Genomic DNA, 6,000 nt, shown 5'->3' on the forward strand with positions numbered 1-6,000 from the left:
ATCACGCGTACGAATGATATCGTACTAGCTTAATAATTTATTTGCTTTGAGGATAATGAGAAATTTATTTTTAAAATAATAAATATCAATGTTTTTGAGGTTAACAATATTCAGGATCCTAAATTTAATAAAATAGAAAGACAAACTTTAAAATTCTTTCATATTTTGTTTTTCAAAAATGTCCAAAAAATCACAACTGTTTCAATAAAATCTCCAAGTAAAAAAAAATCATAAAAGACGGATTAAATTGTTCGTCTCAGTGAGGTAATTGCCTCCAATCAATTCCGTGATAACGAGAAAATTGCAAACACCCTCAGTGCGGTGTGCAGTTGGGACAAGGAGGAGGAAAAATCTCGCAAATCGATGAATGCATGTCGTGTATAAAATTGTGTAATTAAAATGTAATTAAAATATGGTCTATAAATCAATTTTAATTGATTAATAACCATAGAAAAATACACAATCAAGATGGAATTAAATAATAGTGTACTAGCAGAGGTTAGAAATAGTGTTTTAAATTATGATAGTTTTCCATGCGGAAAGATTAAACAGAAGGGAGAGAAAGATGAAGAAAAGAGCGCTAAATAATATTGCAAAAAAAAACTATTTTAAGATGAAGTTAATCATATGCAAAACATCACTCTGTGTAATTAATTTTTCTCTGTCTCTCCTCCATCTTACTCTATCGTGCAAAAGGAATATATTGTGAGGAAATATGTGGGAGGTAAAATCACACAATTGCATCAATTTCAGGGTAATTGCAATAATTATAACTTATGTTACACAAAATTGCATTTATCAAAAAAAATAGGCATAGCTTCATCATCTGCAAACATATACATATAATGTTTTCAGAGTTGAGAAAATTGAGGTATTTTTCAACGTTATGGACTTTCATGTCTTCAGTGATGCATTAGGAGAGAAAAACTCTAATAATTCATCTTGTTCATGTAACATACAATTAATTATTAATTTGAAATGTAAATTGGATGATAAATATCGCGTTAGAAATTTTTTCTTGATTACTCTTGAATTAAAAGCCGCAGTTGAGCGAGAAAAATTGCCTGGCAATTGAGATGTGGCATAAATTAGCTCCTAAGAGACACGACATTTTCCATAAAAGCCAAGGGGCATTCTACTAATATTTGTCAAATTCACAAAACGATCACACGCAAAATATTTTAGATATTCGCAATATTTTCACTGTTTTCGATTTATTTGGCAAAGAAATTAAACGCCAGACAGAGGATGCTAGCTTAGAAAAATCGGAATTTTCTACGCTTTCCTCTTCTTTTCGACACTCAAAGATTTTCTAACATTATATGTTAGGGCAGGGGGGTGACATTAGCTCTGAAAAATGCAACCGGTTTTAGTGTATTTTTTCCCTTGTTTTCGTATACATTTCACGAGATATCTCCAAAACTACGTAGGTTTCCAATTTAGGGTTTTCGGTTGCCTCTTCGTTATTAATTTGGTTTTTATTTTGTATCAGAATTTTTTTCTAATTCATTCTACAATGACAGAAAACAGCTAATAAACTAAAAAGTTTTTTCGGCTCGCTAGAAACATATGAGAAACATAGGAAATGTCATGCCCCTGTGTTAGGGTGCAGGCATCACTTATGGCCACACTGAGGACATATCTCCTTACAGCTGTTGATCTTTTTGACTAATTAAAGAAAAAATTTAAGAGTAATTTCTTTCATGTAGTTTCTTTCGATATATCCAAATGAATTTACTAAAAAAATCCCTCAAACCCCGGAAAATATGTGATTTTCCCAAACATGTAAAATTCATAAGTTTACTGAGAAAAAAACGGGGGTGCGATTAACTTTTTTTCCTCAGAACTTTAACACTTTTTAGGTGTAAGAATATATCAACATTCTTTATGTTAATTTTACACCTTTTGAGGGTAAAATTAACATAAAAAAGGGTAACTTTAACCCCTAATACACCTAAAAAGCATAATATTTACACCGATTTTGGATCAATACTGCAGGGTAAAATTAACATTTCCGGAATGTTATTTTAACTTTTTCGGATTTCTCTCAGCAGTATTGTGGCTTCCTATACGAACTTATGGCCACTCGTGGAATAACTTATGGCCACTATTTTAAATGATATAAAACAAACTTACTAATGAAATAATCAAGGGGGAGATATTAGGGTTGGAAATGGTGTACGGTTGAAAATGAAGTACTTGGAAGTCTTTGGAAGTGCAAGTGTCCGAATATAAAGTCTCTTCTGCCTAATTTCGTATTTTTTCAGGCTACGCTACTTCTAGTTGAGATTTTTAATTCAAACGGCAGTGTAATTTAAAAAGATCTTTTTTTTGACATTTTACATGTTCGGTTATGAAAATGAAATGGATCATGTTTTCTCAAATTTATTACAGCTTAATTAATTATCAAGTTTTTCCGTAAAAGTTAAAAAGGAAAAAAGAGAAAAATTTAGATTATTTACAAGAAAATGCGAGTTCATGGAGAAAATAAATAAAAGAATACACATTACTAATTTATAAACAATTTTCTGTTTCAATTTCAACACTTATGGCGTTGGCACACCTTTCCAATTGAGTGAAATTCATTCGATTGAAATGTTACCTCTTACTCTTTCAAACTGAAATCAGCTATAGCTGTCTCTTTCTGTCAAATGAAATTCAAAATTGAAATTGAAAATGAAATTGAAATTTCAATTTTAGTTTGACAGAAAAAGACAAACATATATTATTTCTGTTTGAAAGAGTAAGAGGTAAAATTTCAATCGATTGAATTTCACTCAATTGAAAAGGTGTGCCATCGCCATTACCCTGAATTTTATTAAATTTTTGCTAGAAAACTCAGATTCACTGAATCAAAATAACACGACTGACAACTCGCTAAACCAAATATCTGTGAGGGCGCCACACGTCAAATGCTATTTCTATAAGTTAATAATCTTATCAAATTGATCATAACTTATAGCCTTGTCATTATTTTTTTTGGTGTAAAAATCATAAAAAAAAAACAAATGGTAAAAGAAAATATAGGTAGTAATGCCCAACGCAGAATAACTTTTGTTTGTAAACGTGTTTTCGAAACAGCCTATAAGAGCGGGCGAGATGACTAGATTCATTATCTCATTCACTCTCATAAGAAATTTTGAAAATATGTTTACAAACAAAAGTTATTGTGCGCTGGGCATAAGAAAGTAAGTTTTGAAAAATAGTGCTGAATATTTTCGATTGATGATATAAGATTTAGTCATTAAAAATTGTGAGATCATTAGTAATTTTCTTAACGATTTGACGTATATTTGAACAACGGGCGCATCAGTAAATTAATTCCCGTAAAATAATTAAAATTCTATCAAAATATAAAAGTAAATCAATTTAAAAGTTTTATAATGATAGCACATCAAATATTCCTAATTTTGTGGTTCTTCGAAATTAATTTAGGGGAAAAAATTAAAGATATCTGCGAGGTGGCCACAAGTATAGACTGGGCATAAGTAATGCCGCCACTAAATATCCATCGGCGAATGGTTAAATATTCGCAAATCATTAAAAAAAATTGTAAGATTATTTGCAAAATTCACTAGTAACATGCCCCTTGAGAAAAATTGAACAAGAAACTGTTGCAATTTGTTGCAAAAGCTGGCACAAGAAAAACAAGACAGACACAGGAATATCATCCGAGAAACTCCAACATTGCAATTGATTTACAGCAAAATGCTAGAAGCAATGACTTTTTTTTATTTCCTCCTAACATCAATAACCAATAAATTGTGCATCGTCTTTTTAGATTTTCTTCATCTTCTTCTTCTTCCGTTGCACGAAGAAGAATAAATTCCTATTTTATTGATAAATCTCCATCTACTTCTACAGCACTTTGTTCTAATAGAGTCGTGATTTGAGATTCATATCGAAGACGATGAAAAAGATGTGTTGAATTTTTCACGAGATCCACAATAATCATTACTTTAGCTGTTGACACACATTTTCTATCCCTTGGGAAAAATTTGTTGCTTCTTCGGGGTCATGATTTAGTGGTTTAAGATGGTGAGAGAACTTGAGAGACACAAACAAAAAAAATGGAAAGGACTTGAGAGAGATAAATTGTATGATATAATCTACAGGAGATATTTTCCAATTCAACACCTCTTATTTTGTCAAGAGACACTCGCTCTTTGGAATTAAATCACAAGATTTTTTCCTGCCATTCTTTATGTTGAAAAATTCTTTGCATCTCAGTAAAGTCTTTCCTAAACAGAGTTGCATGGAAAACAATTGGAAGACAAAGAACATTTGATCAGCTTAACAATAATTGAGGTTAAAGTACTAAAATCTTAATGAGAATAAGAAAATCCAAAAAAAAACTTCAATAATATAGGGGAATGTTGGCATGGTTCGTACAGAGTGAACCTTCAAACAACGCAAATTTTCTATTTGTATATAAAGAGCTATAAGATAGATAATGAATTAAGCTCATGAGACGAGATGAGAGATGGTAAGTCAGTTCTTTACAAACGAAGAGAAAATTGACATCGTTTGAATGTTCACTCTGTGCGAACCATGCCTACATTCCCCTAGCTATCGTTTAAAATATCTAATTGTGAAAGCAGCATCAATCAGGATAAATTTAACGAAAATGTAATTAAGCAATCATCAATGCTACCCATTTGACACTTGATAAAATATTTTGAAAAATAGCAGCTGTCAAAATAAATATTATTAATCACCTGACGCTACATACAAGTAAATTAATAATAATTTAATGATGAATTGATCTAGCAAAATTATTATTTTTTTCTCTCTCAAACTTCCCTTAAATAAATTTTAAACCAAAACAAGGACAAGCATAATCGATAACTGTGAATTTAATACTAAAAATAAAATTTTACACAAAAAAGAAGCAAACAAATTTAAACCAAGATCCACAATTTTTATCTAGTGATTTTTTTTAATTTTACGTTTACACTCAGTCTCGGCATTATGCACTTCGGGATTATGCATATAAAATTATGCATATTTGCCTACAATTCGGAGTCAATTTTAAAATCATTTTTGAAATACGTTTTAACTCTTTAAGAGCGATAGGTAAACCGGTGTCCCATAAAGAAAATAATTTTCCTGAAGAAGGTTGAAGAAATGTAGAATAGGTTTTGCAAGTCTCTCTCTAACTATTTGCTATGTAATAAATATTTAAGTTCGAAAATGACGATTTTTTTTAAATACTTAGATAGGGGAAGAGTTCATAATTTTGGACAGTTTCTAAATTTGGACACTTTGATGGTAAAATTGGACACTAAAAATAAATTGATTAAAAATATGGATTTTTATTCCAATATTTAATTAATGTTTGTTCCAATAATTAATTAATTAAATGTGCATAATCCCGAGACTGAGTGTATAGTAAGGTGGGGTAACTGGATCGTTTTCCGAAGAATGCTACTTAAACGCTTGTTTTTGGACTGATGAAATTCTTTTTTACTTCTTCTAAATCCATAGAATTATTCACTGTTTCATTCAGAAACATAATATAAAATAAATTATCAAAAATATTAAAGAAAATTTATAAAATAATGATAATACTGAAATAAGTCAGCATGCACTAACTGGGTCGCCTCTTCGCTAATTCACTTTTAATTAGACCTTTGGATTTAAAATACTTTTTTTACAAGGAAAAAACAATAAATGTTTTCAATCAACCAGCTGTCATTAGCGAAAATATCACTGCTGAAAAATTTTTAGTGAAGAACCTAGCTGGCACAAGATTGAAATGAGTCGATTACACTCACTTATTTAATGGATAAAAATATTATTTTTGCTTTTTCTCAAAGTTGAATAGTTACATTATGTTACTGTAGTGACTATATTATGGAAATAAAAAAGATTATTTTAAGTTGATTATCTAGTTAACGTAGTCATAAACGATCCAAATAGCGAAGCGCTCGGTTTAGCACACTTGACTGTAGTTTCTATATTTCTCAAGTTCTTTTTGTTGTGCACCTAAACAGAAAT

This window comes from Phlebotomus papatasi, chromosome 3 (assembly GCF_024763615.1).
Source record: "Phlebotomus papatasi isolate M1 chromosome 3, Ppap_2.1, whole genome shotgun sequence".
Classification (NCBI taxonomy): Eukaryota; Metazoa; Arthropoda; class Insecta; order Diptera; family Psychodidae; genus Phlebotomus; species Phlebotomus papatasi.